Source organism: Lycorma delicatula, chromosome 12 (genome assembly GCF_047948215.1).
Source record: "Lycorma delicatula isolate Av1 chromosome 12, ASM4794821v1, whole genome shotgun sequence".
NCBI lineage: Eukaryota > Metazoa > Arthropoda > Insecta > Hemiptera > Fulgoridae > Lycorma > Lycorma delicatula.
In genome coordinates this window covers 1,206,803-1,229,491 of record NC_134466.1, presented here as the reverse complement: position 1 = coordinate 1,229,491, position 22,689 = coordinate 1,206,803, and the positions used below count along the sequence as shown (strand labels likewise).

Below are 22,689 nucleotides of genomic sequence, written 5' to 3'. Positions count from 1 at the left end.
ATGAGACATATAAATGTATGTCAGTGGTAATTGACATAAGCGCTACGAGACATAAATTTGTGTTCCGGAACTTTTCTCCAGTTAAAAAGGGGAGAAATCATTCTATGCCTCACTTTTCGTGACGTTTTATATACCATTTTATTCCGCAATATGTTTAGTTTCTATTGGTATCTTTAGCTTTTTCGTAGTCTTTTCTAAAATGTGTTACAAAACAAAATCTGAAAATTATACAGTATAATAAATACACTGATTTTAGTATGTAAAAACAGTGTTTGTATAAACTTTGTTTATACAAAGTATGTATAAACATTTTATTTTATACGGTTATTTCATTTGTTATTTTGGCAGTACCAAACAGCAAAGCTTTTTTAATCTCTGTAAATCATATTATAAAGTGCGGTTGTGTGTTATAAAATACAGTGTTTATTTTGGCCTATTTTGTAAATATTAAATAACTTGTAAATATGGATAAAAAGGAAATTTTCGTATATTTACTTCAGCCTAGTTCTCAACTGATTGATAAAAGCTTGTTTGCAGATGATAGTGACTATGGTACGTTGTGGGATGACAACAATGAAGTCCAGGTTAGTTCTTCCGATGAAAGTATTATTGAGGATATTAATTCAGGTAATAATGATATCGAAGTGACTGATGTAAGGGGTGGGTTGCGAGATAGGTTAGATTTACCAGGGCAGTCTAGTACAGATCAACCTGGGCCTACTAACAGAAATTGGAGTGAATACTGTGAAGATTCTGAACCTATCAATATTGTGTGCAACCCAAACAATGAACCTTTAGGTGTTAATTTAGATTTCATTGATACAATAGTTGAATGTACCCCTTTTGAGTTCTGGGATTTGTTTGTTACTAATGAGTTATTATTAACAGTTGTAATGAAACGGATTGTTATGCTCAACAACAAAAAATTTAGATCATATATCTCCCAAAGCCCTTATTACTAAGTGGGTAGAAACTGACATAAATAAATAAATAAATTTCTGGGAATAATAATGCATATGGGTCTCTTACTTATACCCAGTATTGGCCATTTCTGGGGTAATGATGATTTATACTCATCTCCTGTGTGTAGACAGATGAGTAAAAACAGATTTGAATTGCTCTTTAGTATGTTTCATTGCACTGATAATACAGTTGCTCCTGTAGATGGTAGGCTTCATAAAATACAAAGTATAAGAGATTTAAGTGTAGAAATTTTTAACCATGCATTTGTCCCACAAGAAAGTGTATGCATAGATGAAAGCATTGTTTCATTTTTAGGACCGGTTTCTTTAGGCAGTTTGTCAAAGGTAAATGTTACAAGTATGGTATAGAAATCTTTAAACTTTGCACTAAGGATTTTTATATACCGTACAATGTAAGGTATATTGTGGCAAAGAGAAGAAAAAAAGTTAAAGGTTAGTATTTCGCAAAAAATTTAAAGGTTAGTATTTCGCAAAAAATTTAAATTTTATGACAAAGAAATATTTTTACTAGTAATCTTATAAATTCATCTTTTGAAAATATAGTTCTAAACAATAAAAAGATTTACCTTTGTAGTAATTGCATAATGCACAGCATTATTTTTTCTCCCACTTTTTGAGCACAAATTATTTTTAATTCAGCCGATTGACTTAAGAATATATTTATGTTGATTATACATTTTCTAAAATAGTTATTTTAGAAACAGAAGTAACTTTTATTTCATAATAGGATATTATTTAATCAAAACTATTAATATGTTGCTGTACAGTCAATTTCCAGCCAAGCCATTCTTACCCGTATGGTTGCACTTTTTACATGTATAAAAGTTGTTCATATTAGGTATCAAACAAGATAACTTTGATTGTGTTAATGAAAATAACTAAAAATTGAAATTACTGTACGTACCTTTTCTATCACCAGGTCAATATAATATAAACCAGACTTTTGTTTTTAACATTTATTATTACAGAATAATAATTCAAAACATATTTAGTGCTTTACTATTCAGTCTTCCTGAAGTTCTACAAATTTTTCCCAATATATGGAAGCTTGAACTCCTCTACTTCATTGTCGCTCTGCAATTGATATCCTTGCATTGTCTCCTTCAATGGCCAAAGCAAAAAGAAATCATGTGGAGGTAAATCTGGACTTTATCAGGGATGTTCTACGTTTTCTCGGTAAATCTCATTCAATTTATCCTGAGTGCAAACAGTTGTAAGAGGCCTGACATTGTCATGAAATTGAATCATATCTCTCATTATCTGATGGTGTTTTTGTTCCTGTAAGCAGCTTTCACTTCACCCAAGAGCTGACAGTAGTTCACAGAATTCGAAGTGCAATATTCATGCAAAGAAATTTGATGAACAGTACACTTTTCCAATCCCAAAAAAACAGTTGCTAGGACTTTTCCAGCTGACACTCATTTTCAGTTTTATAGGGCACTACAATTTTCACCACTCCATTCTTGTCAGTTTTGACTCAGGAGTGTAGTGATCACATGTGACTCTTCAATGCAAAATATTGTTTTCCGTTTGTTGAATTGATTCAAGACACCTTGAACAGACTGTGAAATCCAAAATGTTTTGTGATAATGAAATGACATTTTCATGAGCGATACACATTTTTGAATTAGTTTAATTAACTATAAGGTGCTAATTGTATTCAAAGAGGTCACAGATCGATCGAATGCTGTCATATCTGTTACACGTATCCTTAAATGCCTATTTTGATTCAAGTTGTAGACTCAGATGTGTGACAACTTCTTATTATCAAAACTGCTTACACAGTCTAATCATAATTTCAGAGGGTTTGATAACCTCATTTGTGAGAAACTTCACAATAATGCATTGCAAAATTGACAATGGAAACTCTTGATCCGACATGACGCTTCTGAATCATAGAGATAAGAATACTGAGGTGGCTACAGTGTCCATCCCTTCCCCCATCATCACCATCAGCATTCCTTCCCAACCAGTTTACTCATTTTGTACAAGATTCATGAAGACAAAAGTCCACTTCATATTTGACTGATCTTATGTAGAGGAATATTCTACTATTACTAGACAAAAATTTGTTATAAATTATTGTGGTTAATATGGTAATGTAAAAATAAGGGAAGAGATTCTTTTGAGTATAATCTTATAAATAAATTATTTTGTACACCATAAAAATTAAACACATGAAATATATATTTTTTTAATTTTCCCTTTTTTTGTTTAAATAACAAAAATTTAGATTTGTCCATAAAAATTTATTTAATGAAGTAAAAAACTTTTACTTTAATTTGTAACTTGAAGATTATGTTCACTTGTTGGACTATTCTAAGTGACAGAAGATTAAGACTTTATCCCATGTGGTAATTGTGTTAAAAATATGAAAAATGTGTTTTTGGTTGTATATGTACAGACTGTTCCATGTCATTTTATCATTACTCATCTGATAACACCATAGCATTTCCATGATGTTAAATAGTGTTGCATAAATTAATAAAAGTAAGTGTGATGTGCATAAACAGATCAACTGATGATTCTGACTAAATAGAGTTAAAAGTTTTTAGTACATTTAAAAATCTTTTATTGAATTACTCGTCTAGTTGTAAATAGAATAACTTAGAAAGAAGAGAAATAATTTTCTTTTTTTTTGGTTGATTTTCTTACTGTTAGTTTTAAAGGACAAGGTTAGGATGTGTCTGATACAAATTTTGTTTCTTTAATGAAGTATCAATTAATATATTAATTATATATGTTTTTAAATGTATAAATGTTTTAAATCAACATAATGCATATATGTAATACATTTTATGTTAATTTTTATAATAAATATATATATATATATATATATGTGTGTGTGTGTGTGTGTGTGTGTGTGTGTTTCCAAGTTAATTCTTTTATCATTTATGCTGTTATGCTGGTTGTTATATGTCCAAGTGAAGATTAATATGGTGGTTTATTAATCTGTTAATAAGGCTGGTAGACAGTTATGTCTTCAATCTCTTGGATCAAAAAATTTATTAAGTTTCAAGAAGATAGAATAACAAGTTTCACTTTTCCGTTAAATATATTTCTTCATTTGCTAATTGTTATACTTAAGTTTGATTAGCATGTAAGTATTTTAATTTAATTAAGTTATGAGATATTGATTATCTGTTATTACAGTTATATGATATAAAAGATAAATTAAATTTGAACAGATGTGAATAAATTTTGTCCTTTGGGAATTTATTCCGATCTGCACCAAATTATTTTTTCAATGGATTATGTTGAAAAAAAATCTGGTGCGGACACCACATGACTTCCTTGTATGCATGCCTATTAAATTACATATACACATTTTTTGCTACACTTCTTTTAAACTTATTTCGGTACTTATGTATTAACGCCACCGCAGCTACAGCTACAGCTTTATTTAAAAACAAAGTAGCCAATTGGATTTCAGTGGAAAATGGGCCGATATAGAGTTTAACATAGATTCAAAACAGTCTCTTTATTTATTTTAATAAATGGTTATTTATATTTATTTATTTTATAAATATAATTTAACCAAACTTAACCTACGCTCGCTTCGCTCGCTAACCTTGACTAATTAACAGGACTGTTTTGATTATTTAAATAATAAATAATTGCAATAATTACTGAATTTATTAAATAAATACTCAAAAAATTATGGTGTTAATTAGTCAAGGTTAGCGAGCGTAGGTTAAGTTTGGTTAAATTATATTTATTAAGTAAATAAATATAAATAACCATTTATTAAAATTAATAGAGACTGTTCATTTTCCACCAAAATCCGATTGACTGCTTTGTTTTTAAATAAAGCTGTAGCTGTGGTGGCGTTAATACGCAAGTACCTTTATTCTGATTTGCACCAAATTATTTTTTCAATGGTTTATGTTGAAAAAAATATCTGGTGTGGACACCACATGACTTCCTTGTATGGCTATTAAATTACATATACACATTTTTTGCTACACTTCATTTAAACTTATTTAATTTGAAAGTGAGGTCTGATCTTCCAATCCTTTAATAAAGTGGACAGTTACACAATTGCATTGTGGTGGACACCACATTGCATTACTTTTTTGTGGTGTCCATATCAGCATTTAATATTAGTTTATATATTAATTTTGTTTCACATCAGTCAAGTAGTTATGTGGTGTAAGTGAGATCATGTCGGATCTGTTAACCATGCACACATCGGTTTGAATCTGACTTCATATAAATTAAAAAAATGTTTTTTTTTTTTTAATTTAATTGATTTATTAATAATTATTAATCGTTGTAAAACTTTTTGAATTAAAATAAAAAGTATTTAAAATTTTATTTACTAATAACTTCTGATATTTAAATTTTTTTTTTGTATTGTTATTATTGAATTATTATTTATTGTAAACATGTTTTTACATTCAGAGGTTAATAAATTTTGATTAAATCAATTGTTTAATAACTTTTAATTAATAAATCAAAATCGTTAAATTAAAAAAATTAAAAATAAAGTTAAAAAAATATTTATGAAGTCAGATTCGAACCGATGTGCTTCCAAATATTTCATTAATTAAAATTTTATTTGGCTGTAATTCTGGAATCAATGAAAATAAATATAATTTATGATATATATAATGAAAAGCTCTCTATCAGGGCTTATTACTGCAGTTAAGAAAAAGTTCAAAATCCAAATGTTTTGGAATTTAGGCTTTTTTTGGACATTTTTGGTCAAGTTGATTGCAGTCAAAAGGGGAGGTGCACAACTAGATTTTACATCCAAAATTTCAACATCCTATGACTAATCGTTTTTGAGTTATGCGTACATACATTCACATACGTACAGTCGAAACTAATATGTCATGCCAAAACTAATCAAAGTGCATATTTACGTTGAAATCTGGAAACAAAAATTTTTCACGATTACAGTTCTTTACTTTGTACAAGGAAGTAAAATCATGGAAGTTTATATATATATAAAGACAAGGATTTTAATAATATTCTGTGAGAAATTTAACAAATGTATGAAGTTTTGTAACTACAGGACAGTAATTTTAAAATATACACATTATTTTATACATTTGTTCAGTAGATTTTTTATCCGTGATGAATATTGAACTTAATTGAACGAAATCAGTGTGTGGGAAAAATTGTTAGACAAGATCTTTTCTACTTCTTTAGTACCAACTACCAGCAGTTCCGAGAGATAATCTTATAAATACAACACTGTTTAAATAAACAGTTTATTATAATCTGGTAGTGTGCTGTTATTGACTAAAGAGCATTCATTATTAAATGTATTTTACCATGGCTTTTTAAATTTAGTGCACAAATCAATATACTGAAAATTTCACTGAGGTACAGGGTGGCTACCCAACTCTGAATTCATTCATCCACTGAATTAGAAAATATGCTTTCAGGTTGGCACTAAAGAATGGGTTGATAATGCTTGGCATTGTACCAATAAAACATTCACATAGCAATCAAGTAATCTTTTCCTATTTTGACTGTTAGTGGCTGGTGTACTATAAAAAGATATGTTCTACACAGTCTCAGTATGCATTTATTCTTGGGAGTTATTTTAAATTGCAGTCATTTTTTAAGTGCCTGAAAGACTTTGCTATTGCTTTTCCATGATCAAACATACTCAATAGGTCGAGAATTTCACACAAAGTCGCTTGCTTTAGAGAAACTGGCAGCGAAAATGAATGAAAATTGTTTGGCAGGCCCAACAGATTGGAACATGATACAGAATTGTGTGGCAAAGCCAAAAAATAATTAAAATTATATCCATATTGTATTCAAGTAATGTAGAAATTATGACTTAATTGTTGTAAATAAAATAATTTTGAAAATGTTGTGTTCTATAGGGGGTTGTTGGGTCAGAATTTCTAGTATAACGAATGTTAGTTTTTTACTTTAAAAAAAATGTATTTAGCCACTGTAGTTTTAAAGTTGTTAGCTTTAATAAGAGACATAAATGTTCATTAAAAATAATATAAGCTGTTGAGAATTGATGTAATATAAATGATATCTTAGCTCCTAGATATCAAACAGCCAATATGGGATTGAGATTCTTTTGTCCATATTCTGAACTTGTTACATCTTAAAAAACGTTATCATATCAATAGCGCAGTAACGTTTTTTTAAAAATTCATTCATTAATTTTTTTATTTTTTTCTTGCTGATGTAATTTTCAAGTATTTTTAACTTGCAATTTTATCAGAAAGTTTCAAAACCCCTTTATCTATACTATTATGTAAAGAGAAGACGGTTTTTGTTTGTTCGGGATAAACAAAAAAATACTCTATCAATCGCAACCAAATCTCTACCCATGTTTCTTGGCACAACTGAGAAGGTTTATAGATACATTTTAAATCAAAAAATTTCTAAAATATATATATATATAATAGTGGACATTTGCCAGTTGAAGCACAAATTTAATGAACTGTAAGTCTCTATCGCTGTGTGAGGAGGGTATGAACTGAATGATCCCAATCGATCAAATGAATAATATTACAAAAATAATAGAATTAAATTTATATTAAATAAATTAAAAAATATAATGAATGGGTTTCCCGTCAGGACTGTATGTGAGGCTAGAATGGTGTGATATGCAAACACTTTGTGGGAGGTAGACCAATAATCACTATCAAATGGTATCAGACAGGTTGCCACTGGGGCACTGTTTTAGGAGGTACAATGGGGTGCTCTTATAATATCTCTGCAAACAATCGCCCGATTCTCAAAATTCAAACGGGGTATTTGTTAGTAGATTGAAGGCTAATTTTTGCTTCCCTTAGGTACATTCTTGATGTAACAGACCACGGTTATTCGGAAATATATATATATATGTACATATATAAAGTTTGTTATCGCATCACACGATAACAAACTAACTGATTTTTTCAAATTTGCAGGATACATTTGTGTTAACCCAGAGAAGGTTTTAAGCCATCAATCAAGGCCCTTAAAATTTCATTTCTTTGACCTTAATGAGGAGGGTGAAGTTGTGAATTAAAGATATTCATTAAGGAAAAAGTAGTTTAATTCTTTTACTTTATTATTATATTTCTGCCACCATGGCAAAGAAATAAGTTGTGAATTTTTCATCATCAAAGGTGTGTGTACTTAAGTTAATTTGTCATAGTTGCTGTTGACCCACCAGGTTGGTCTTTTGGTGAACACGTCTTCCCAAATCAGCTGATTTGGAAGTCGAGAGTTCCAGCATTCAAGTACTAGTAAAGCCAGTTATTTTTACACAGATCTGGATACTAGATCGTGGATACCGGTGTTCTTTGGTGGTTTGGTTTCAATTAACCCCACATCACAGGAATGGTTGAACTGAGAATGTATAAGACTATACTTCATTTACACTCATACATATCATCCTCATTTATCCTCTGAAGTATTATCTGAACGGTAGTTAGCAGAGGCTAAACAGGTAAAAGGAAGTCATAGTTGCTGTTATTATATCCTTTGTAATCTAGTTTCTTTTTCTGAATACTATATTATTTATCTGCATTATTCTCACATGAGGATAAAATACAGCATGGGGATCAGGGGATGGAGCCCGTTTGGTAGATGGGAATTGCGACCAAAGCAAGCTCTGTGGATGTCAATTGGGAATGGTAAGCGAAGTGAGCTCTGCGGCGTTGGGGCAGGCCCCTTGGCTCTGAGGTGCCCCTGAGTTATCTTCAGGATTCGCCAGGGTTGACCTGAACTGCAAGGGTCCAGGTTCTGGCTAGATTATTTTCTAAAGAAGTTAATACTTTAAAAAAATATAAAAACTACCTTTATATTCAATTTTTAATACTATACCACAAATTAAATTATGGATTTTTTCTAAGGTGCAATTTAGAGAAAAATCTGGTACTTTTTCCTTTATCTGTAAGTAGAAGGTACATAAAATATTCTGTTTTTCATATGGTTATGAAAAACAGAACCTGCACATGTTCTACAGTCTTTTCTTTGCTGTTGAAAACCTATGATTTAAATATATAAATTAAATAATCGTTTTACTTTTTTGTAGAGCGATCATGTGCCCATTGTAATATACCACATACATTGACAGTTCTATACAGAGGGGAAAATACACGTCAAGATTTACCTGGTGATCATGCTGCTATTACAGGAAATAATCTGCTGCTCGATTTTTGACAAATTACTCAGGGTCTTCTTTCAGATACTTAGAAGTGCATGTAAGTATACATTTATTTTTTCTTTAATCCATTTATTTTGAAGTTTGTTTTTTTTTCAATAAGTATTTTCCAAAGAAAATGTTGACAATATAGAACACATCACAAAAGAGAAATATTTTCTTTGAAGACTTATCTTAATACTCGGTAGAAAAATTGTCTTTTATACTGCATTAAAAGTTGTACTTATCTGCATTACAGTAGTAAATTGTAATGTATTAAAAAAATTTGTAGGTGTGCAAGGGAAAATTTGATCTTTTTTTTATAGTGAAATTTGTTACAGGATAATTTACTACATATGCTGCAAGCTTTAGAAATGTTTAATGTGTGACTGTTTGAATTCAAACCTCCTGGATAAAATGTTGAAACATAATCAGTTAACCAAGTGATCAAAATTCCAATGTTCCATAAATCTATTTTGCATTAGTGGTTTTGTTTTATCTACATTTAGCTATTTAAAAAATTGTTTCAGGTGTTCAGTTTCAGTATTGTGGTTACGTAAGAATAAAAATGTTAGGCTGTCCATATGACAAATTTATTTTTATGCTGAATCTTGTATTTTAATAATATTGTGCTATATACTTAATTTCTTAAATTAATAGAATAGAAAAAGGGTTTTAAAGGAAAGAATAGTTGAATTTTTTTATGAATCTCAACTATCTTGTTAAAAAAAAAAATTAATTGAGTAGCCTCACATAAAAATATGCAATCTAGATCTGTTCTTGCTTGCTGTAAAATAGTTGTACTTTTAACTACCTGATATTGAGATTACTAGTTTTAATTGAAATTCTTTACTTCACAATACTTGTTCCATCCCATTGTTGAAACTGTTTATGATACTGTTTAATACACTGACGTTTGATACTATATTTACTTTAATAGTGTTATTTAATACATCATTAAAAAATTTGTGTCTTTACTAAACCCAAAAAAGTAACTCTTTTTTTGAATTTTGTTAAAAAAATGCGTGACTTATTTGTCCACTCGGTCCTCCGCTCTTAGAATGCTAGATGCAGTCCATCATTCATTCATCCATCTGTCTACAGGTGCATTTCGTTCAAGCCTTGTGGTAATTCTACTGGTGGAAAGTGGTGAGGCCATCCCTTTGGTATAGATGAAACCAAATGATCTGCATTTACATACATCGTATGCAGTGAAATGAAGTCATATGTGCAATGAAATCATCCTACTTTTGATGCGGTGTTCTATAATCCATATCTGAATCAATACTAGGAACAGCCTAAATCTACTGCTCCATTGGGCATCAGAGCTCAGTGCCTTTTCTTAGCTCTTAGTATAAAATTACCTCCTGTTCTTACTGTTGGTCCATGTTATTATTTCCTTTGGGAACCTTCTCCGTTTAATTACTGCTTTGTGTTTTTGTCAGTATCATAAGAACATAAATCTGGTTATATTATGAAAAGAAGTTTATAATAATATAAATAGCATGAATCCTGATGCCTATAGTTTATACGGACGGCTCAGAAATGCTAATTCTGTTGATTGTGGTTGGCAACAGAACATACATGTTTGGCTTTCTCAACATCAACAATATTTTCATTACATAATTTTCATTGTATGCTATTTATAAGGCCTTAAATAAAATTTCCAAGATTTTAACATGTACTTGTCTGTTCAGATTCCACGAGCGCCTTACAAGCAATTAGTAACACGTACTCTAGATGCCGTAATGTATGCGAGAATCAGAGTGTTATTTCTCAAATGTAATACAACTGTGAGCCTTTGCTGGATCCCCGGCTGTATTGGAATTTCAGGCAATGAGCATGCTGATAGTGCAGCAAAAGAGATTTGTTTCAAACCTTCTTTCACCAATTGCTTTATCTCGAACAATCTTATCTGTTTTCTGTAGAGAGTGGTTCATGATGAGTGGTAAAGTAAATGGAATGTTACCATCAACAATAAAATTTGTCTATTTAAAAACACTGTGTTACCATGGAGCTCCTCATGCAAAAATAATCGTCGAGAGGAGGTTATTATTTGCCATTTGTGAATAGGACATTCTAGACTCGCTCATGGATATCTGATGACACAAACAGACACAACCATTTGTCCTCATTGCAACTGCTAACTAATTGTGCCCCACACCCTTGTGGATTGTATCTGCTATGTGGCATTGTATTGCAAGTTTAAACTAGAGGCTGACATGTGAAATATGTTAAAAACAATGAAACAATGTTTTCTAATCTTTTACAATTTCTCAGGGCTGTATGCTAATATTCAAATATTCGAGTAGTCAGGAGTAGCTTTCAGCTATTTATACCGTTTGGCGTAATGGTAAATTGGTAATTTTTTCATAGTCGGGTGGTAATTTTAATGTTTTTAGATTATTAATGTAATATTTCATTGTGGTTTTGTTTTAATTTTTAATATTTATTTACATACTATATAAATATCATATCCGGGCGCTGATAACATGACACTTCATTGAACGCCAAGGAAAAGAAATTTTTTTAAATACACTTTTTTTTACACTTAGATGGCAGATAAAACTCAGTTCAGTATCCTTAATATAGATTTTTCTCTTATTATTTCTGAATGAGGTTTTAGAACACTGAAATTGCACACAATTAATATAACAGTCAAAACCAGGTATTTCTTATACTTCATTTGCTGTAACTTATTCTCTTAAAATAAATTGTAATTTACAACACAATAATGCGGAAAATAGCTGCTATTTTTAATATTGTACAAACTTGCTTTTTTCCACTTAGTGGAAAATTAAAAATGTAACCTTAAAACTTAAACATTCCTTTTATGATCTCTGCTGTTGTATAATAATGTAATAAGCAAAACTTTTTAACAGTAGTTTTTCTTTGTACTTTGTCATTCTTTAAAAATTTTTTTTCAGTTGTGAATGAAATCTGGTAGTGATTTTTTTGCTATTAAGGTATATTTTAATTACTTGTTTAAGCATCAAATTACTTCTGATGATTAAACAACTATTATCTTTAAATAATCTCATATAAAACATAGATGCCTGTAAATATAAAAACAATTTACAACAATAAAGATGAAAAGTTAAAAATTGCATCAAGATAATACCTTCTTGTCTTCTGCATGTTATGCTTTGCGTACCTTTCTCTGTGTATTATAAATGTAGTACATTGTTCCCCCAATTACTTCCAACAGCTGATTTGGAAGTCGAGAGTTCCAGCGTTAAAGTACTAGTAAAGCCAGTTATTTTTACACGGATTTGAATACTAGATCGTGGATACCGGTGTTCTTTGGTGGTTGGGTTTCAATTAACCGCACATCTCAGGAATGGTCGAACTGAGAATGTACAAGACTACACTTCATTTAAACTCATACATATCATCCTCATTCATCCTCTGAAGTATTATCTGAACGGTAGTTACTGGAGACTAAACAGGAAAAAGAAAAAAAAAGCTGCAAAACGGTAAGTCGTACAAGAAAATTGTTTTTTTTATATAAAAGTTGTCTGTTTTTTTGAGATTAACAACTTTTCCAAATGCAATACAGACGAAAAACAATTTTTTCCGTCAAGCAATTTCAATTTCAAATTATACAGCATAATTTCAAAGACATTAATTGTAGAGGAGAATGTCTACATTTTTTGTTTGAAAAACGTTTCTCTAAAATGCATAGATTCAGAGAAAAATGGATTTAAAAAACTTTTGAGTTTTTCATAAATCTATGGGAGGGGGATGTTAAAAATCTGGAGTTAAGCTTCCCTCATCACCTCTAACATATGGATAAAACATCAATCTGTAGGTAAGGATTTTCAAATAAAAATACAAATTGACTGTACTATAACATTCTTAAATGTGCATGATAATAATTTTTTTTTTCTTTTTTTTAACTTCTGGGACTAGTGTTAGGTATTGCTTCAGAGGATGAGATGAATGACAATTTTTTTAGCGTGTGAAAATGCCATGCCTGACCGGGATTCGAACTTGCGCCACAAGAACTTGGCGAACACTTGCGCCACAGAGGCCAGCACATGATAATCATTAAACCTAGACATACTAACAAATGCCATCACAAATGGAGTGTGTTGCAAGTGTAGCTTCAAGGTTCTCTGAATTAATCTAAGATGGATCAGGCTTTGTAAATTGATGTCACTTTTCATATGTTTATTTGAGATAATAAATAGCTTTTTTGTTTTATTGTATTATAAATGTTACAAAATATTTTTAATTAATCCATCTTTTAAAGCAAATAATTTTGTAAAATTACTAACAGTCGTGATGTAAGACCTAACTGTAATTTATAAATGGAAAATTGTTATATGCTCAGTAAGAACAATGTTGAAATTATTTTAAAACTTGCCTCATTTTAAATGCATTAATAGATATCAGTCTGGTCAGAAATGATTGATAATTGAATTTATCCAAAAAAAAATTATTATATTTTAATTTTGGATCTGATGTGTATTAAATTTCTTTTATTTCCAGCTGTTATTTATAGCATACACTTTAAAATGGGTGGATCATTTCTATTCATTCATATATGTGTGTATACTAGTGTACTAGTGTGTATGTGTTGTATACTAGTGTGTAATGTATTGGCATCTATTTGAATTTGTAACTTAGGATTGGCTGGACAAAAAATTTTCAAATCTATCATGGTAATGGGGCATTTGATGATACTAAAATTTGTTGCAGTGATCTAAAAAGGGTGGAGAAGGAGGGGTCAAGGGTTATGTCTCAGATTTATCTAATCTGTAAACTTATTGTTAGTTTTAGTCATAAAAGATTTGAGCTTTTTACAAAATAAAAGTTCTGTCTTATAAAATTTTAACCAAAAATAACTCGCAAATTCAAAAATAATTGCTTTTATCTAAATATTTTATTTCATCAGGTTTATTATTTTTTGTTTAAAAAAACACTTGCAAGGTGTTAAAAAAATATATATATACTGTTAGTATTGTAAATAATATACTGTTGTCATTAAATTCCGGAATTTGGGTCTCAAAGGGTAAATATTTGGAATGGATTAAACAAACACATGTACTTTTTTATTTTTAGGCCTAGTAATCCTAATCTCTTTTTTAATCTGAATTTATACTAATATTTAAACAACACAATTTTTGTTGTTGAAGTCAGACGATTCAGGAAATACAGTTTATAATACTGCGTTTGTGTACTGTGTTATGTACATAGTATAACATAGTTATATTATGTTCTTGGATCTTTTAGCAGATACGAAACTTCAGTTTATGCTGTGCTTCCTTGCTACAAATTAACTTTAGTAAAACTTTGTAACTGTGCTTTTATGATAATTCATTGTAAAACAAATTGAATTTTGGAATAGTTTTGTGATCGGCAGAAACTATTGTATTTCTGATATTAAATATTATTAGCATTAATTTCTTTATTATTATTTTAATTTTTTAATATCATGGACTAGTATCCTCCATATAATGTAGCTTATAACCAATGAAGGCAAGATTAAAATAGTTTTGATAATTTTACGTTTGCTGAAATGCAAAATCTTTATCAAAAATGTGTTAAGGTTGAAATGTTTGTAGATTAAAGAAAAATATTTGTCTGGAAAGTTTGACAATGCCATTGCTGATTTTTTTTTTTTTTTTGTTACAAAATTTTGACTTTTATATCAGTTTTCAGGTTTTTGATAAATTTTGATCAGCGCCTTAAAATATTGTATATGATGTTTATTGCTATTATGTCATAGATCTTTAATAAATTTTTGCATGCATATACGTTCAATTTTATTTCAATGTCAGTTTCCTTTTACAGAAAAATCAATGCCTTAGCAAAATTGAAGACGATACAAATAGGAAAGGTGAACTTACTGAAAGTGAAATACATCATCAACCTTTAGGTGATGATTTCTATTCTAAATTGGCAGCTAGTCTAGGACGTGAAATATATGGACATGAGGATATTAAAAAATCATTATTGTTGTTGTTTGTTGGAGATGTTGATTGTAACCCAAACGATATGAAAATAAGAGGTGTGTTCTACTTTTTTATTCATTACCTAATTAATCTTTAGTTGACTTATTTTTTTACTGACTTTTCAAAGAAAAGTATGGGATTATTTTCGATTGCATGGTGAAAATGGAGGGTGAAAATGAATTTTCTTTAAATTTCAAGGTATGAGGAAACTGAAAATACTATTCACTAAAATTGTGGTTTTCTTATATATATTTATTTTATTATAGGCCTGCATATAAAATTTTGTGATTCGAAAATCTTCAAAACTACTTTATAGATTTTACTGAAATTGCGGTAATGTATCTGAAGTTGTGCATGTGAAAATTTTATGAAGATTGATTTGTTCCTGGGTTATGCTCAATTTAAGGTCAAAAAAATTTGAACGAGGCAGGTTAAAACATGTTTTTAACCTTTCATGATGATGCTGCAAGTTGGAATGTTAATGTTCATGATGATGCTGCAAGTTGGAATGTTAATGTTTCTTTATCTGCGGTATCTATGGTTAGCAAAATTGTTTAGCATATTCAGGTAGCGTTACCTACTTTGAGGGTCATGATGACTGGGAGTCAGAAGCAGAATAAAAGGAAACAAAATAAAATTAAAAAAAAGTCTGTCTTGAGGAATTTTTCAAAATTTAATTTCATGAGATTAAATAATGATTAGTTTTAATTATTGATAACTGGAAAAGTATTAGTTAAAAAAATGCTCAGATTGGGCGAGGTCAATAAGAAAACCTTTTTCATTGATCCTATTTTTAAAATACCATTTAAATTTTTTAATTTAATGGAGAAAATAACGAATAAAAAATTATTGAACTATTTTTTAGATACATTATTTTTACCTATATTTTTATTAAGCTTTAAAAAATGAGTTTTTTCCACTATAGTAGTCAGCACATGTAGCTATTACTAGAAGTTTAGAAGCAGATAGAAAAACAAGAAACTGCTGATCTCCATGGTGGAGTGGTAGTGTCGTCTCAGTCTTTCATCTGAGGTCTCAAGTTAGAATCGCAGTCAGACAGCACTTTACATGCACTAAAAAATTCCATTTCCCTTTCCATTTATGAACTTCTCTGTAAACCTCTGTGGTGCATTAATTCATCAAACAAACAAAAAATTTGGTTTACAGCATTGGTTACGGTATGAATTCTGTGAGTCAAATAGCTGTTACAAATTGGATTGGCAGTGTGTTAAGAATACTCGCAAGTACAAGACCCAAATGGAAAAAATGGAGTAAGATGTTTATCAATTAAACATTTTGTATGTAAAAGTTAATTAAAAAATGTTAAAATTTGAATGTAATGTGAATTTTCTTTCAAAATATTTTTTTGTTATTTCATTTTCAGAGGCTTTCATTTTTTCCTTCAGAAGCAAATTTCTGCATACCAAAAAAATTTTAACCCATCATAAGCAAAAATAATCTTTCTAAATACGTAAGATTGCATATGAATTTGTCAGTACCTTATTTCTCATGGAAAGTAGAATTGAATCAACTAAAATCCTAAAATTACACATGTAATCATCATTCTGATTGAATTAACAGGTTAACTTTGCAGCTATTGATTTTTTAGGCTTGCTTTCTTCATTTTTATGCCGTTTCCATTTTGATATAAGAAAGTTAATAATGATGGTAATCAATTGTGCCTTCTCAGTTATGAAAATGTAAAATTGTAAAAATATCACCCAATTTTAGAAGGCTAAAAAATATTAAGATGGCTGGAATACTATTTTATCTAAAAAAAACTTTGAAGTTTGGTTTGGTTTATGTATTATTATTGTGAAGGTTAAAAAATAAAATAATGTTAAATTATTCTTTCATAATGGGAATCCCATCACAAGAACAATGTCAATAAATCATTTATTTCTTCCTTATGTTAGGGTTTGTTTCTGATACAATGCTATCTGAGTTACAGCTTCACCTTAATATTCCAAAGAGCATAAAAGATTTTTCGGTACTTACGTATTAACGCCACCGCAGCTACGGCTTAATTAATTTTAATAAATGGTTATTTATATTTATTTATTTGATAAATATATAACCAAACTTAACCTACGCTCGCTTCGCTCGCTAACCTTGACTAATTAACAGGAGTGTTTTGATTATTTAAATAATAAATAATTGCAATAATTACTGAATTTATAAAATAAATACTCAAAAAATTACAGTGTTAATTAGTCAAGGTTAGCGAGCGTAGGTTAAGTTTGGTTAAATTATATTTATAAAAATAAATAAATATAAATAACCATTTATTAAAATTAATAAAGAGACTGTTCATTTTCCACTGAAATCCGATTGACTACTTTGTTTTTAAATAAAGCTGTAACTGCGGTGGCGTTAATACGTAAGTACCGATTTTTTTATATACAATAGAATCTCCATAATTTCTCACAGTTAGGCATTGCTAACTAATAAACCAACACATCATTTATTGAGTTGTGATTGAATGTACTCAGTTTCGTTTACTGGAATCAGTAGTTGTGAAAAACATAATGATTCTTTCAGTAGAGGAATGCATTTTTCTCATTTAACATGTCTTTCGTGAAGGTGAGAATTATACTGATTTAGTAAAGCACAAACTCTGAAAAGTTTCCAAATACTCCTGTTCCTCATTACAATGCAGTTCAAACTCTTATCAAAGAATTTTGGGCAACAGGCTCTGTTGAAGACAATGATCAAAGTGGAAGACAACCTAAACTAAATGAGCAGAAGCTGCTTGATGTTATGGTCAAAAGTCCATCAAAGTCAATTCGTAAGTTGACACAGCAGCAAGATATCACATTTGCTACCACACAAAAACCTATAAGAAAAGAACTGAAATTTTTCTCCTACAAAGGTAATAGTATAAAAGAGCTGAAACATACAGATCGTGCCAAACTAAATTACAACGGTTTAAACATTTTTATTGACCAGAATTGTGTAGGTTTCCTTGACATTAGGTTTTTTTACAGATGAAGTGTAATTTCATCTGTGAGAGTATATTAATTCACAAAATACATGACTGCGATCGAAAACTAACCCTCATGAATTACACACGAAGCAAAAATTGGAGTCTGGGTTGGTTTGAGTATAACATGCATTGTAGTTCTATTTTTTTTTTTTTTTTTGAAAATAAGTTAATAGTGATTGTTATTGTGCTGCTTTAACAAAGTTCATTAGTCAGTTAACAGAAGTGGAAATCAATCACAGTTGATTCCAACAAGGTAGTGCTATAGTGCACACAGCTAAAAGGTCAGTGACTGTTTTTATGAAGTGTCTTTGATGAATAAATTATTTTAAAGGTTTTGTGGCTTGCACAATCACCTGATCTGACCATCAGATTACTTTCTTTGGGAATCAGCGAAACAAGCAGTGTATCACAACAGACCGTGCGCGATTGAAAAAATAAAAACCCGCAATAATGGCATATGTATGATACATTCCAGTACATCAACTGGTTAAACTGTTTGAAAACAAATTGAAATCATGTGCGGTGTTGTATTGATGTTGGAGGATATCGTTTTCAATACCTTTTATAAACTAGTCCACTTATTGTAATATCTGTATCTATAAAATAATGAAATAAAGAAAGTTTTGTCATTGCAGTTCCATAATTCCAATGTACAGCAACTTTCCAAATGCATTGTGGAAGGATAGTTCTGAAATAATTCTAAAAAAATTTACTATTCTTATTATATTTTTTATTCTTTACTATTTTGTACTACTCTTTATTTAACTTACTGTTCTTACTACAGATATGAAAATATTAGCCTGTTACATTGGTTATGTCATGAAAAAATGAATGTATTAACAGTGTTTTAAAAACATTAAAATGAAATTATTATATCATATGCAGTACAAGTATCAAGTAACACAGATCAATATAGTGATGAAATGGATCCCGAAAACAATTAACGCATTAAAAATTGGATGACAATGAACATGTTTATGATGTGCCAGTAGAAGAAATTGGGACAGATCTATGAATGTGATGGTGAAGAGATATACTGTTGACTAAATATGCCCTACCCAATTATTTTGAAATTCAGACTAAATGTATAAGTGGCAGAATAATTTTACATAGCTTATCTAACAAAATAAAATATTTTTGTAGTAAGCATATAATTATTATTTTTTAATAATATTTTATATAAATTTATTAAAAAGATGGTGACAGAAACTAATAATTATTTTAGTTATTTTGTAGATAATTAGCTAGGGATACAACTCTTAAAAGTGAAATTACAGAAAAAAATATTTTTATTAAAACATTACATTATACAGGTGATTTTTTAGTCCTGTTACCCAATTGTTAATATCTGGTAATTTTTTTCTAAGAAAGGGAAATTTCATTTTGTGACACGAAGTTGGTAGCGCTACTCAACCGGTATATATACGACAGTGTGAGTTGATTCTCCTTCAGCTGTGTAAATTTTTGTGCCATTTCCAGTCGTGTTACAAACAGAATCTCTTTTACCATAGAACAATGAGTTTTCATTCTTGAACAGAATTTTGCCATGAAATCATACGCGAGTGTAAAAGAATCATTTAAAATTAAATTAGTTAGTGTTCCTCCGCCAGAAAAAAATGTCAATTTCTAGGCTAGCAAACCGATTTCGAGGGACAAATAGTGTTTGCAACAGAAAACATAGGGGTCGATCGACTCGCTTGACAGATGGCGTTTTAGAGAATGTGAAAACAAGATTGCTCAATTCTCCAAGGAAAAGTTTACAAAAATTTTCCATGCAAGTTGGTTTGTCATATTCGAGTGTTCAGAAAGCCACTAAAAAATTGAAATCATATCCGTATTGCGTACGATTAGTCCAAGAGCTTCAGCCTCCAGATTTAAACAAGCGATTACAATATTGCCGTTGATTTAGGTCTCTCATAAACAATAACCAAATCAAATTTTTAAACACGGCGTTCTTTAGTGATGAAGCTCGGATCCATCTCTACGGTTATGTGAACAGTCAAAACTGTCAAATTTGGGCGGTTGAAAATCCTAACACTTTACAAGACAAATCTGTACATCCTGAAAAAATTGGTGTGTGAAAAAATCTGATCGTATAGTCTGACCCCTATTCTTCAAACAGACAGTAAACGGTGAAGTATACAGGAATATTGTGCGCCAATTTGTGCCCATATTGTGTGTCAATTTGTGCCCTTCCTGGAACCTTAAGAACGTTATTGCTGGTTTTAGCAAGACGGCGCTACATGTCACACACGTCTCGAGAAACCATGGATTTTCTGCAAGCGTTCTTTGATGATAGAATAATAAGCATGGGCTTATGCCCTCCAAGGTCCCCAGACCTTACACCTCCTGACTATTTTTTTTGGTGCTATATTAAGTCTGAGGCCTTCAAAAACAATCCTCACACTATTGATGAACTCAAGTCAATATTACAGACTTAATCACGAATATTTCCAATGCGACTCTCAAAAAGGTTTCTGTTAATATGCTGAAAAATGTCCGTGCGTGTATAACCGCAAGGGGTGGGCATTTTGAGCATATTCTTTAACAATTATGTAAGTAATAGCTTTTTATTAAAACTCTTTTATAAGTATCAAATACATTTTTTTATTCCACGTAAATTTCCCTTTCTTAAATTACATTTAAAATTGGGTAACAGGACTAAAAAATCACTCTGTATTATATTCTTGTTTGGCATGGAGTATTAGGTAAATAAACAGTGAAAAAAATATTTTTCATCAGCTGTATAGTTATATCAAAGTTGTAAATAATTATAAAAATAATGATTAATGTGTTTCTTTCAGTAAGGAATATTAATTAATAATCAGAATTTTGTAAATAAAATTTTATTCTTACCAACAGGATCCTTTAATTGGTGAAATGGTATTGGAAGGTGGTGCCGTTAGTATTAGCTGATCAAGGTATTTATTGTACTGATGAATCTTGATAAAATGGCTGACCATGATGAACTGCTATTCAATAAGTATGGAATAACAAACAGTATCAATAGCTACGGTAATTGATGAATAAGTCTACAATAATGAATTAATAAATACTTATTGCAAGGTTAAATAGTATTTTGACATTCATTATAATCATAAAAATTAAGTAACGCAGTGAATATTATGCTCTATACTAGCAGTTCTCAAACCTTGTTTTTATGTACCATTCATTTAAATTACAGATCTGTAGCGTCCCACTGAACTGTCAAATGTGTAATTAGGAAAGTACAAAAGTAAAATTATTTCTGTGTTAATACTTTTAGATGTACTTTTCTAAATGTTTTTTATTGTAATGATGGTGTTCTGATTCTATAGAATCAGTTTCCAAACTTTCATAGACAAAAATAAATTTTTTTAATTCAGTTGACTTATTTTTTTATTTATTAATAATCATATTACTATGAAGGGATACTAAAGGGGTAAAATTTGGTGGATATACAGTTAGAGTTACATAATTGTTGTATTTACACACACATACACGCACACAAATATTTATATGTAGAGCCTATGAGAATTAGAAAAGAAGGAAGGAGGAGTAAGCTTTAAAATAGTGTCAGAATTGTTTTTCAGTTCTCTTCAATTTGAAATCATTAGAGATAAACAACTGAATAAAAATAATAAATTTATTTATGTAATTGAGCAAAACACTTTATTTCAAATATTTAACTTCAGAACATTTCAAACGCTGATTGAATTACAAAACTGGGAGAGGGGGAATTTTAACAATAATATAAATTGTGTGTTTGCAGTGTTGCTGATAAAATAAATAAACTTGTAAAGAAATCTTGAGTAAAAAATCTGTGAAAAATCAAACGAGTTATTAAACTAAAGTTATGGATTACTGATAACTTAGTTAAAGAAATAGATTTCCGGTAGCAGATTACATTTAACGTTACAGTACACACACTAAGTAATTCTTGCAAATGGAATCCAGATATTGCCCCATGATAAAAATACCTAGTGACCCGTTAGTAGATGGGAAGACAAGAAAAAAAAATGACAGATAAATCACTATATAAATAATTAAATGTTTTTTCAAAAGGGCTTTTCAGCATAAATTTCAAACATTTTTTGTTCATATTTTTGGACAAAAGCAGTTTGTTTTTAGTAACGGCTATTGGTACTTCATAATTTTCTTTTTAAGGGCAATAGATTTTATTATATTCTATTTATCTTTACAGAGGTAAATCAGCAGTCAATAGAATATTTATATTAGCAAATGAAGTGGCCGGAAGTTATAATACTGTGTGTTTAGCTGAAGTACATGATTATTGAGTAAAAAAAGACTATCAACTGATTTAATAGATAAATGTGTGGAAGAGTATGAAGAATTAGATATTTGGCAACTTAATCAGTCTCACACTACAGTTACCTTTTTATAAATTTAAAGGTAGAATATTCATAAATGTTCATACTTTAATTTATTGTGTCAGTTGAAGATTGTTTTAATATTAAACAGTTTGATTTTTTTTTATAGTTAATTTTATCATTTTATATAATGCTAAATTTATTTTATATATGAAATGGAAAACATTATTCTTGTTTTAATAAAACATTTTACTGTGTATCCTGAGTGAATTGTAATAAATTGTTAGTCCTTTGTAAAAATATTTTTTTATAACATATAACTAGCCTAATTACT

The 22,689-nt window shown here is 29.7% G+C and overlaps 1 long non-coding RNA gene across 1 annotated transcript; it reads left to right on the top strand.

Annotated features, from left to right (window-relative positions):
- Positions 1 to 299: 299 nt before the first annotated feature.
- LOC142332989 (uncharacterized) lies at positions 300 to 22,450 on the top strand. The gene is made up of 4 exons (XR_012758469.1): positions 300 to 584; positions 8,992 to 9,160; positions 14,899 to 15,115; positions 20,908 to 22,450. It is a non-coding gene; the product is annotated as an uncharacterized LOC142332989 (long non-coding RNA).
- Positions 22,451 to 22,689: the final 239 nt, after the last annotated feature.